This window comes from Salmo salar, chromosome ssa09, assembly GCF_905237065.1.
Source record: "Salmo salar chromosome ssa09, Ssal_v3.1, whole genome shotgun sequence".
Lineage (NCBI taxonomy): Eukaryota > Metazoa > Chordata > Actinopteri > Salmoniformes > Salmonidae > Salmo > Salmo salar.
In genome coordinates, this window is record NC_059450.1 from 14,631,388 (window position 1) to 14,645,053 (window position 13,666).

General features: G+C 41.5%; 1 protein-coding gene across 1 annotated transcript in view; it reads left to right on the forward strand.

The window, feature by feature from the left end:
- Positions 1-1,789: 1,789 nt before the first annotated feature.
- Positions 1,790-13,666, forward strand: part of LOC106610770 (filamin-A-interacting protein 1) — a 33,695-nt gene continuing 21,818 nt past the window's right edge. Inside the window, exon 1 of the mRNA XM_014210326.2 lies at positions 1,790-2,113. The gene's annotated coding sequence lies outside the window, so the exon portion shown is untranslated. The remainder of the gene's footprint in view (positions 2,114-13,666) is intronic.

A 13,666-nucleotide genomic window follows, 5' to 3' on the forward strand; every position in this document is an offset into this window, starting at 1 on the left:
AAACATAATTCCACTTTGACATTATGGGGTATTGTATTTAGGCCAGTGACAAAACAAATCACAATTGAATCCTTTTTAAATTCAGGCTGTAACACAACAAAATTATGAAAAAGTCAAGGGGTGTGAATACATTCTGAAGGCACTGTATTCAACCTTAAAATGAGTAACACATCATGGCCACATTTTGAGATTACTGTTACTATAAATGTTTTCTTATGTAATGATAGAAAGCGTGCATGTTCAAGATAGCATGCAAAGGTTGCAGGTCTGTGGAGATCTTCACCATTGTTATAATAATATGGCCAAAATCTCTAACAGCATTGATCACTTGCACTACAGTATGTACTTCTAATGTAATCTCAACTGCAATCCAAGTAATTTTGGTTGTGATATTAGATGAAGCACAGTGACAACACATGAAGTTGTTGTATAAATACTAAATATTTCACATTGTATTCCCATTTTAACGTTGGACTAGATTCCATCAGATTCACGCTTGCCGATTCACGCTTGCCGATTCACGCTTGTTTTGCGGGTGTCTGAGATGGACCTGCGTTAGAGCTGTCAAATCCACAAGCGGCTCCCAGCATTATACTTAAAGCAAACATTGCCATTGGCTGCACAGAGTTGCATTAAGACAAATCAGCCTTGTTCGAACACTGAAATGTGAGATGTAATCTACACCTCGATTATTTCTATTTATAAACTGGGTGGTTCGAGCCCTGAATGGTGATTGGCTGACAGCTGTGGTTTATCAGACCGTATACCACAGATATGACCCCAACATCTTTTTTTACTGCCCTAATTATGTTGGTAACCAGTTTATAATAGCAATAGGCACCTCTAGGGCTTGTGGTATATGGCCAATATACCACGGCTAAGGGCTGTGTCCAAGCACTCCGTGATGCGTCTTGTCTAAGAACAGCTCTTAGCCGTGGTATATTGGCCATATACCACACCTCCTCATGCCTTATTTCTATTTAGTCTACACATTCTCATTCTGAACTTCTCACAAAAGTGAGACGGGTGTGACTTTGTGACAATGACCACACGAGCAGCCTCTGATTTGACAGCTCTACCTCAGACACCACCAAGGCACCAGCTATGCGGGTGTCGGCTGTTGCCGGTTAACGTGTGATCTGATCTAGGCCTTTTCTGTGCTTTTAAATGGTTGATGACAACTAAACCAAAAATAGAATATTTTTTGTTGGAATTTGGTTGTGCTTTTAGTTGTAACACATTAGGAATTCAACAAACTTCTGGCTGTCTTTTTTGAGTGGGTGAATAAAGGTTGAAATGTCATTGATCAACGTCTCAACCAAATATTACCCACATTTCCATGTTGAAATGACGTGGTGTGCCCAGTGCTCAGCTGTCAAGAGTGGAGAGGGGAGCCAGGGAGCCAGGGAGCCAGCTAGCCAGGCAGCGAGCCTCCAAACAAACGCCTTCAACTGCTAACAACTCCTAGTGACTGCTGCAGAGTAGTTAAATATACACCCATGCTTTAGCCTCCGTCTACACACCGAAAGACTGGGGACAAAGGAAGAGTAAATGAAAAGACCTGGACATGTGACAAAGGACATCATACTGCTGCACCTCTCTCTCCCTGCTGAGCAATGGCTCCTTTCAAACACAGACTTCCTCACCCTTACTCCCTTCCATTCTCTCTCTGTCACAAGCACTCCCTCACTGACTCCTCAAAGAGTGTATTTCCTTGGCTGACTTACAGAGAAAGAGAAAGGGGAGAGAGAGAGAGAGAGAGAGAGAGAGAGGAGAGTGTAAAGAGAATGTGTGTATGAGAGAGGGGAGTAGGGAGAGTGGATAAGCGAGTAGAGCGAGAGAGAGAGACCCAGATCTCTTTGCTGTAGCATTTTATTCTTGACCTGGAATCCTAGAGGAGGAGAAATGAGAGAGCAGAGCTGGTCCGTTGTGATGGTATTCACTCTGTAACAAGGCAGATGAGCATGAGTAGTAGTAGTGAGAAGAGGAATAAGAAGAGGTCGTCAGAGGACATTCATATACGGAAGGACAGACTGAGTCTCCTGTAGGATTACCTTCAGCACCACTCCAAACCTAACCCTGGGGACCAGAAAGAACAGGCAAGAAAGTACAGGTAACTGTCTTCTACATAGTGCGCATTAAGTTGTGAAAGCATGCGTCTCTCCTCTCTAAACAGTTAAACCATTTGCCCGTGCCGTGGCAGGAGCTAAGCTTATCAGCTGAAATGCTCTAGTATTATGAGTTTGAAATGCAGAGAAGACTATTACTGTTGCTGGACTTTGCCAGTGCTGTTCTCCACTGATATACTGTAGGTTAGGGAGTAATGTGTGTCGGAATACCATCTATTTCAATGGAAATGGCTGCGTGCTTTGTGCAGGATGAGTGGGTTAAAATCCATGGTGTCCACATGAATTAAAACACATTGAGTTGATGACATGTTTTTTAAGAGAGTAAAGGTATTTTGACTGTTCTCAGGAGGTAGAATGGTCATTAGCAAGAAGCTAGACACGGCACTGTGACAGCACACACCGGAAAGAGAGTCATTATTCTAGCATTTCCTATAAATCACTACTTATTCCTCTGTCATTGTTATGTAAAAGCAGTGTGAGAAACCCTTCTAGCATTTAACTAGTGAGAATAACTTTCTGAGGACTTCAAGCTGACAACGTAATCCAGACAAATTATGTTCTCCTGAGATATTTAGGCTGGTAGATAAGGAACAGCTAATCCAGATTCCTCTGTTTACATTTGGAATAGATCTCTTCCCTGAACCTTGTCTAGAGGGTCTCAACTTTCTACCTGGTTATTAATTAATTTGAATGGTGTTCAATTATTTCATTTATCACCATGCCATAAATCACAGAACAGTCATGTACATTTGGTTCTCATGAACTGTAATCCATTTGTTAAGGCATACATCACACTGTCTAGCTGGGCCAAAACGAAATCTGCAACATATCTCTCTTTTAAAGGGTTAAAGGGAGTGCAGTACAGGCATACTTTAGGTTAACTGTCATTCATCTCCTCAGCACCTATCTGTCTCTGTCATGCTCCTAATCCAGACCAGCTCTGGGAGAGATAGTAGAGATACTTGTGCTTTTCCCACTCGAGCTGATGTGGTCCTCCAGCACTTAATGATATCATGGTAGATACATGGAGGAGGGGAGAGCGAGATATCCGCCATGAACATTTTTGGCACTTTGTCCAGGTCAGGGATAAGGAGATCCTTTCCAAATGTTTGTGTCAGTAGTTTACTTTACACATGTGAGCGTTTTGCTTCCAGGGGTCACCACAGTTCATTCACATACCTGTGAGATTCAGACACAGTGTCACGTCCTGACCAGTTTAGGGGTTATTTTGTTATTGTAGTTTGGTCAGGACGTGGCAGAGGGTATTTGTTTTATGTGGTGCGGGGTGGTTGTGTGTTTAGTGGTGTATTTGATTTATTATTCTGGGTTTTGGGCACTGGTCTATGTTAATGTATTTCTATGTTTAGTCTAGTTCTTAATATTTCTATGTTTAGTTTATTGGGGATTGGACTCTCAATTGGAGGCAGGTGTTTTCTAGTTGCCTCTGAGAGTCCTATATATAGGTATGTGTTTGTTTTAGTGTTTTGTGGGAGATTGTGCTGTGTATAGCTCTGTGCCTTACCGGCCTGTTATTTGTCGTTGTGTTTTTTTTTTTGTGTACGTATTTATTTTGGTTTACCGTCTTTGTCCGTTTAAATAAAAGAAGATGAGTGCACATTTCCCCGCTGCGTCTTGGTCCACTTTACCCTACGACAACCGTGACACACAGTATTAAAACTGGTCCTGTGTTTTACAATGTCTGAAGAGATATTAAGTCAGACAGACCAAGCTAAATCATACAAGTGCCACAGGTGCAGAGAGGGCACTAGCTTACTCAAACTGCTTCCCTTTCCACTGAGTTTGCCGTTGTCACAGAGCATCTCACGTCACTAAATAATTATGATATTGCATCACTTCCTTCTGATCATTGAGATGACAAGGACATGGCTAAGCTGTGAGGTAATGTAGCTCTATCAGCAGTGGAAGACAACACAGCACAATAGTGAATGTACATCCAGTACTGTTACTGCAGGGTACATCATGCACTAGGCTTTGGAATGTCTAGATTGTTGGATAGAACATATCCAATATTCTAGTTATAGAGAGTGCATAAGGGGTGATTATATCCCCTGGGCATGTGTCCACTGTCCAGTGCACTGCCATCAGCACCAGACCTGGGATAACTACAGTTTTAACTACGCTTTGGGGAAAGTAACTATTCCAGGGGAATAAATAGTTACTTTGGAGGTGACTACAACTATTTGAATACAGATCCCAAAAAGTACTACTTTTTAAAACTATTTGAATACAGATCTCAGAAAGTGACTACTTTTCGAAACTATTTTAATGCAGATCTGAGAAAGCAACTACTTAAAAACAATTTTTGAATACAGATCTCAGGAAGTGGATACCTTTCTGAAACTATTAGATGGGCCGCTTTCAACCAATGGCAGGGCTGTATCTGGAACTGCATGTTGAAGATAGAAATAGAATGAATAGAGCACACACACAATCTCCTGCACTATTCCAATCTATCTCACAGTCATATTTGACGAGTTTTGTTCCAAAATGCTATATACCCTCTGTGACTTCTAGGAAGATTTTAACCCACTCATCCCCAAAAATTCAGGTGATTAGTGATTAATTTACAAGTCAACCCTGTTATGTGAACTGAACTCTCGTTTTAATATGTTGAAACTATTCCTAAAAAAAAAATCCAACACACCTCTGGAATGCATTTTAAGGCTTTACATGCATTTTAGCAAAGATGCAAATGTACAGTATCTACATGTATTTGAAATAAAACTGTTGCCATTGATATTGAAAAAATATATAAATGCAACATGCAACAATTTCAAGGTTTTACTGAGTTAAAGTTCATATAAGGAAATCAGTAAATTGTAATTAATTCATTAGGCCCTAATCTATTGATTTCACATGACTGGGAAAAGAGATATGCATCTGTGTATCAGAAAACCAGTCAGTATCTGGTGTGACCACCATTTGCCTCATGCAGCGTGACACATCTCCTACGCGTAGAGTTGATCAGGCTGTTGATTGTGAACTGTGGAATGTTGTCCCACTCCTCTTCAATGGCTATGCGAAGTTTCTGGATATTGGCGGGAACTGGAACATGCTGTCGTACATGTCGATCCAGAGCATCCCAAACATGGGTGACATGTCTGGTGAGTATGCAGGCCATGGAAGAACTGAACATTTTCAGCTTCCAGGAATTGTGTACAGATCCTTGCGATATGGGGCTGTGCATTATCATGCTGAAACACGAGGTGATGGCAGCGGATGAATGGCACGACAATAGGCCTCAGGATCTCGTCATGGTATCTCTGCGGATTCAAATTGCCATCGATAAAATGCAATTGTGTTCATTGCCCATAGTTTATACCTGCCCATACCATAACACCATCGTCACCATGGTGGCACTCTGTTCACAACGTTGACATCAGCAAACCGTTCGCCCACACGACGCCATACACGCTGTCTGCCATCTGCCCAGTACAGTTGAAACTGGGATTCATCCGTGAAGAGCACACTGCTCCAGCGTGCTAGTGGCCATCGAAGGTGAACGTTTGACCACTGAAGTCAGTTACGACACCGAACTGCAGTCAGGTCAAGACCCTGGTGTGTAAGACTAGCACGCAGATGTACTTCCCTGAGATGGTTTCTGACAGTTTCTGCAGACAGTTTTTGGTTGTGCAAACCCACAGTTTCATCAGCTGTCCGGGTGGCTTGTTTCAGGTGTTCCCGCAGGTGATTAAGCCGGATGTGGAAGACCTGGGCTGGCGTGGTTATATGGGGTCTGCAGATGTGAGGCCAATTGGACGTACTGCCATATTCTCTAAAACAACGTTGGCGGCGGCTTATGGTAGAGAAATTAACATTACATTCTATGGCAAAAGCTCTGGTGGATATTCCTGCAATCAGCATGCCAATTGCACACTCTGTCAAAACTTGAGACATATGTGGCATTGTTGTGATTTTTTTATTGTCCCCAGCACAAGGTGCACCTTTGTAATGATCATCCTGTTTAATCATCTTCTTGATATTCCACACCTGTCAGGTGGATAGATTATCTTGGCAAAGGAGAAATGCTCACTAACAAGGATGTAAACACATTTTGCACAACATTTGACAGAAGTAAGCTTTTTGTGCATACAGAACATTTCTGGGATATTTTATTTAAACTCATGAAACATCAGACCAACACTTTACATGTTGCATTAATATTTTTGTCCAGTGTATATTGAAATGTATTTTTTTCACCATATGAATGGCAACAGAGGTCTGCTTCACGTAGCCAACTCAATGGTCCAACTCATCACTCCTGTGACATTGAGAAGGCATGTTTCTGCTTATAGTGTGTTGTGGGTTTGGGCCAGAGGAAGAAGAGGAGGACCATCCTCCTCAGTGAATTTCATAAAAATGACAATTTTAAAACATTTAAAAAGTTATAATTTTTAGATTACACTATACTAAATATAATCACGTCACCAAATATTTGATTAAAACACTATTTTGCAAAGAAGGTCTACAGTAGCCTCAACAGCACTATGTAGGGTAGCACCATGGTGTAACCGGAGGACAGCTGTCATGTTCTTGTATGTAGGTGGCAGGGAAGTCAGGCGCAGGAGAAACCAAGTTAGTTAATATGGAGTATTTAATAACAAAACCAACTCCAAAACCAATTAGCAAAATAAATGGGTAAAATTACCCGTCGCACCCCGATACACAAACCCACGTAACATAACATCAAAACAATCACCGACAAGTACATGAGGGGAAACAGTGCGTTAAATACACAACATGATTAATTGGATTGGAAACAGGTGTGTAGGAAGACAAGACAAAACCAATGGAAAATGAAAAACTGATCGATGATGGCTAGAAGACAGGTGACGTCGACCGCCGAGCACCACCCGAGCAAGGAGGGGCATTGACTTCGGCAGAAATCATGACAACAGCTAGCTTCTGTCCTCCTCTGGGTACATTGACTTCAATACAAAACCCAGAAGGCTCACGGTTCTCACTACCCATCCATAGACTTAAACAGTAATTATGACAACTTCCGGAGGACGTCCTCCAGCCTATCAGAGCTCTTGCAGCATAAACTGACATGTTGTCCACCCAATCAAAGGATCAGAGAATTACTGAAAGCATAAGCTACAGCTAGCTAGCACTGCAGTTTATAAAATGTGGTGAGTAGTTGACTCAAAGAGAGAGATAGACAATAATTGAACAGTTTTGAACAAATGAATTTCTTCCAAAATGAAGGAGAAGCAAGAGAGAAATAGAGAGTTTGTATTTTTTTTTACTTTCAGTTTCACTTACTTAGCTAGCAAATGCAGCTAGCTAGTTTAGCTTACTGAAACACTCTGCTCCAACAGAGGGATGCTTACTGACAGTACACTAACGTTACTGCATGATTGTAGCGGGTTTACTAACGCGTTAGTTCTATTAGCTTTGCTGACTATGACGTTACTTTAGCTAATATGGTGACAACGATGTAGGCTGTTTGTAGAGGTTTGGCTTGGAAAGGCTTTTTCGCTTGGTCACATACAGCTAATTTGTTGTGCATTAAAGTCCACAAGCGAAGGGAAGAAAAGGAATACATTGTGGCTGTTATGAAAGTGAACTCTGTTCACGTGTGATCAGGGTGTATTCATTTAGCCGATTCTGTTGAGAAACATTTGTTAAACAGAAGCAAACAGAACGTAACAGGGATAAACATACCTGAATTTGTCCAATAGAAATTCTTGTTTGTAACTGTTGGACTAATGTCACCTCAAATTTGTCTCTCGACCTGTGCGCACCTACGTTGTAAATGTTCATTTATAGGCAAGGTTGTAGCAACCTCATGATGGGTATAGGGAAAATTTGAGAATCATGTAGTACCCTAAACTTATCACTGTTACATTGAACTGGGTGAATGGAATATGAATGAAAGTCATCCAATATGCTGTAAAGGAAATAAGGCCATGCTCATAAAAAACAAAAATGGTCCTCCCTCATCTTAAACTGCACTGACCGCCACTGGGCCAGACTGCCTATAGTGGGTTGTGGGAGTGGGCCAGACTGCCAATATTTTATTTTTTATTTATTTAACTATTATTTAACTAGGCAAGTCAGATAACCTCTACAGGATCAGTGGGTCCCCCACAGGACTGTTGAGCTAACGTAGGATAATGTGATTAACATGAGGTTGTAAGTAACAAGACATTTTCCCAGGACATAGACATATCTGATATTGGCAGAAAGCTTACATTTGTATTAATCTAACTGAACTGTCCAATGTACAGTAGCTATTACAGTGAAAGAATGCCATGCTATTGTTTGAGGAGAGTGCACAGTTATGAACTTGAAAATGTATTAATAAACCAATTAGGCACATTTGGCCAGTGTTGATACAACATTTTGAACAGAAATGCAATGGTTCATTGGATCTGTCAAAAATGATTCACATACACTGATGTCATCTGGTGGCCAAAGTCTAAATTTCACCTAGGCTCAAATAATACATTATGGCCTTTCTCTTGCATTTCAAAAAAATACAAAAAAACGCAGATCTAATGTGTTATATTCTCCTACATTAATGTCACATTTCCACAAACTTCAAAGTGTTTATTTTCAAATGGTTTCAAGAATATGCATATCTTTGCTTCAGGTCCTGAGCTACAGGCAGTTAGATTTGGGTGTCATTTTAGATGAAATTGAAAAAAAGGGTCGGATCCTTTAAGAACAAATTCTTATTTACAATGACGGCCTACCACAGCTAAACCCTAACCCGGTCGACGCAGGGCCATCTGTGCGCCGCCCTATGGGACTCCCAATCACGGCCCGTTGTGATACAGCCTGGAGTGTGTTGTGGTGGTGGGCCAGACTACAGGAAGTGTGTTGTGGTAGTGGGGGAAGTTGGAGGAGTGACCCTGACTCTGGTTGTGGCCAGACAGAGGGTGCTGGGGCTGGTCACTATTCTCCCAGTGGTCACTGTGGTGCAGCCTTCAAACCTGGTGGGGAGACTCAGCAACAGCTGTCCCCGACCCATGTTGTCCCCATCACCCCATCACTAGACCCTAAGTCATGAATGTAAAGAATGTGTCCCAGACCTGGGTTTTACATAGAATGGATGCAGGTTACATTTCCATGTTTTGAAGTATGAAGAAAAACCACAGTGCTTCAGCAGCATAAATTGTATGGCCATGCAGTTGGTGGTCTTTGCTCTTTGATAAAGCTCATTGTGAACCAACATGACATTCTACTAATATTGTGACTGGAGAAGTCCTCTCTTTCTATATGATATCTAAAAGGAACCCTAAGCCTTCTGTATGTCACATACAGTACCAGTCAAAAGTTTGGACACACCTACTCATTCAAGGGTTTTTCTTTATCTTTAAAGAAATTGTACATTCTACATTGTAGAATAATAGTGAAGACATCAAAACTATGAAATAACACATATTAAATCATGTAGTAACCAAAAAAGTGCCAAGAGTATGCAAAGCAAGGCAAAGGGTAGCTACTTTGAAGAATCTCAAATATAAAATATATTTTGATTTGTTTAACACTTGTTTGGTTACTACATGATTCCATGTGTTATTTCATAGTTTTAATGTCTTCACTATTATTCTACAAAGTAGAAAATAGTCAAATTAAAGAAAAACCCTTGAATGAGTAGGTGTGTCGAAACTTTTGACTGGTACTGTATTTATCTATATAGGTCGTCAGTATCTTGGGTCATTGCAAATGGTTCTGACCCTATTCCAACTGACCTTCGCCGTCTCTTCTAGCTAGAAATAGTACTCATGCAAAGAAACTGGCTGCTGAACTTTTGAAAGGTTCATGTATGGAGACTTCGAATTCCCTTGAAGAGAGACTTACTGTAGTTATCATTTGAACTGTAGGGAACTTCATGCAGAGACCACCTGGCTGGGCCTGTGGAATTCCGAAGTGGTTCAGTGGAATTCTAATTTTAGACTTCAGAGAAATGACTGACTTCATGATTTAGTGTGTAAGTCTACTGTATCTGAGTGTGCTTCACCCATGTCTAATTTGCAGACTCTATGGCCTTTATGCAACATCCTGAACATGACCCATGATCCACGCTCCTCAGAATCTCCTTTTAAACATTATATCCAATCACGTCACGTTACTCAAGGAATTTGGCTCTTGATTGGTTGGTGTTCATTTACAGATTATGTAAACCTACTCCATGATGCTCCCTCAATAGATCAAATGAATTGGGTTGCTACCCAGCACAGTAGAGTTGTGAAGATCACATCTATTGTGAGATGCAGCACATGCAAACTTCAAATCAATCAAATCACATGTGCCGAATACAACAGGTGTAGACCTTACTGTGAAGTGCTTACTTACAAGCCCTTAACCAACAGCACAGTTCTTGTTCAGAACATATGGAGATACTTGTATGTGCACATTTTTTATTTTTTTTTGCAAATCTATTCAAAATAAAAAACAGAAATACCTTATTTACATAAGTATTCAGACCTTTTGCTATGAGACCTGAAATTGGGCTCAGGTGTGTCCGGTTTCCATGGATCGTCCTTGAGATGTTTCTACAACTTGATTGGAGTCCACCTGCGGTAAACTCAATTGATTGAACATAATTTGGAAAGGCACACACCTGTATATATAAGGTCCAACAGTTGACAGTGCATGTCAGAGCAAAAAACCAAGCCATGAGTTCAAAGGAGTTGTCCGTAGAGCTCCGAGACAGGATTTTATCGAAGCACAGATCTGGGGAAGGGTACCAAAAAATATCTGCAGCATTTAAGGTCCCCAAAAACACAGTGGCCTCCATTATTCTTCAAAGGAAGAAGTTTGGAACCAAGACTCCTCCTAGAGCTGTTTGCCCGGCCACACTGAGAAATCGGGGGAGAAGGGCCTTGACTCTGACAGAGCTTCAGAGTTCCTCTGTGGAGATGGGAGAACCTTCCAAAAGACAACCATCTCTGCAGCACTCCACTTATCAGGCCTTTATGGTAGAGTGGCCAGACGGAAGCCACTCCTCAGTAAAAGGCACATGACAGCCCACTTGGAGTTTGCCAAAAGGCACCTAAAGACTCTGAGACGATAAGAAATAAGATTCTCTGGTCTGATGAAACCAAGATTGAACTTTTTGGCCTTAATGCCAATGTCAGGTCTGGAAGAAACCTGGCACCATCCCTACAGTGAAGCATGGGGGTGGCAGCATCATGCTGTGGGGATGTTTTTCACCAGCAGGGACTGGGAGACTAGTCAGGATTGAGGAAAAGATGAATGGAGCAAAGTGCAGAGAGATCCTTGAGGTGAAGGTATACCTTCCAACAGGACAACGACTCTAAGCACACAGCCAAGACAACGCAGAAGGGGCTTTGGGACAAGTCTCTGAATGCCCTTGAGTGGCCCAGCCAGAGCCCGGACTTGAACCCGATTGAACATCTCTGGAGAGACCTGAAAATAGCTGTGCAGCGACACTCCCCATCCAACCTAACAGAGCTTGAGAGGATCTGCGGAGAAGAATGGGAGAAACTCCCCAAATACAGGTGTGCCAAGCTTGTAGTGTCATACCCAAGAAGACTCGAGGCTGTAACGCTGCCAAAGGTGCTTCAACAAAGTACTGAGTAAAGGGCCTGAATACTTATGTGAATGTGATTTTTCCAGGGTTTTTTAAACAGATTTTGCTTTATCATTATAGGGTGTTGTGTGTAGATTTATGAAGCAAAAAAAAATAATTTTAATCCATTTTAGAATAAGGCTGTAACTTAACAAAATGTGGAAAAAGTCAAGGGGTCTGTATACTTTCCAAAGGCACTGCACATGGCACTGTTAAGACACTGTGGTCCTCATGTTGAAGAGCCCGTGTTTGCTAATGGTGGAACCTCTAAATTGAACCAACGTAATCAGAAGACTGTGATGATGAAGGGGATACTATGAGTTGAAACCTGGTAGGGAAATGTACATTGCTCTGGCAGGATGACATGTCAGGCGTAAGAAATATTGATGCAGAGTATAAATAGAAGTAGATCACTAGATGTACCATGTCAATATGTATGTAAAGTAGCCAACAAGACAGGGATGATGACTACAATGAACTCTATTCCACATCAAGTAACTCAAGCGAGCAGTAAAATCAGATTTAAAAAACATATAAAACTAAATGTTATGGAACAACGCGGACTGTGAAGAGACACACACAAACAGGCACACACACATACGCACACACGCTAACACACACTCTACACAAACATACATTGTAATGTTGCAATATTGTTGTATTGTGGTATTATACATGTTGTATTGTAGATATGTAGTGGTATAGTAGTGGTGATCATGTGCTCTATTATATACACATTTTTCTTGTTAATCTTGTTTAGACCCCAGGAAGAGTAGCCTTGGCAGCAGCTAAAGGCAATCCTTAATAAATACAAATACAAAATGTCAGCAGGGACCATCATCTCTGAACTTTTAAGAAATTCCAAGTGAAATAAACAGAATTTCCACGTGTAATGTAATGCTATGACATCAATCAACGAGAAATGTGTATAATGTAAGTGTGATCAGCTGTCTCAACCGACAACAGACGTCATCACTCTTCAGTTTAACTAAATTTGTCTCTGGAACACGTCTGTTAGGACCTCAAAGGTCATTGCTTGTCTGCAAAGGAATGTGTCTGCAGAAAGCTGAGACAGACCAATTTGTACCACTACATGGGAAATAGGGAGTGGGACTTGTAAAAACTGTAATACTAATATTTGATTCTAGGCAATTTCTTCCACATTCACGAGTCAAGTTTGATTGAAATATCCGTTCATTGAAATTCTGGTATTTTCTGGCGAGGTCATGTTTTCCTTGTTAAGATGGAAGAGCCTTGGGATCTCATTGCATTTTATAAGTGTCTGCAGGCGTGGTACATTGCCAAACTCCTTCGTGCTGAGGCACAGTTCCCAGCCCATATTTAGTCAAGTTGGATTCATAGCGTGGATATATCAAACTCCCCAAATCAAACTATTGATTTTTCCAAAGACTTTGGAGGGTCCCTGGAATTCCGGCAGCTGCTGGCACTAGTGTCTCAGGGAGTAGGAGCTATCTACTTACCATTGCTGACATTACAGGCCTAATAAGGACCATTCGGCTATGCAGTCTGCGAAGAACCTCTGGAGGAGCGCTGGCGCTGGCACTGGCAGAGGAGGTACAGGCCTCACACAAACAACACCAACGCTAGAGAGGTCTGGGAAGGAGATCATATCCACTGGCTCAATCAGGCTCTCCAACTAAGTTTGTTTATTTCACAGCATGTTCACACACGTTGTGGTCGAAATTTGGATTGTATGTACAGTATGTGGTGGAGCTGTAGCCAAACTTTGTTACTTTTTTAATGATCATTTGACCAGTATGTTGTGTCCCAATCTAAAGTGGTGGGACTCCCCCTAAGTCTGCTGCACGCACCGCAGATAAAACACGGCTAAAGTGATGGGGATCATTTTTCTACAGCATTGACCAGGAGCATGTGTGTACCCTGAGTGACAGCTGGTCATGACTGCCAGGGTCTGGCTGGCTATGTGGGAGTAGACATGGGGACCCAA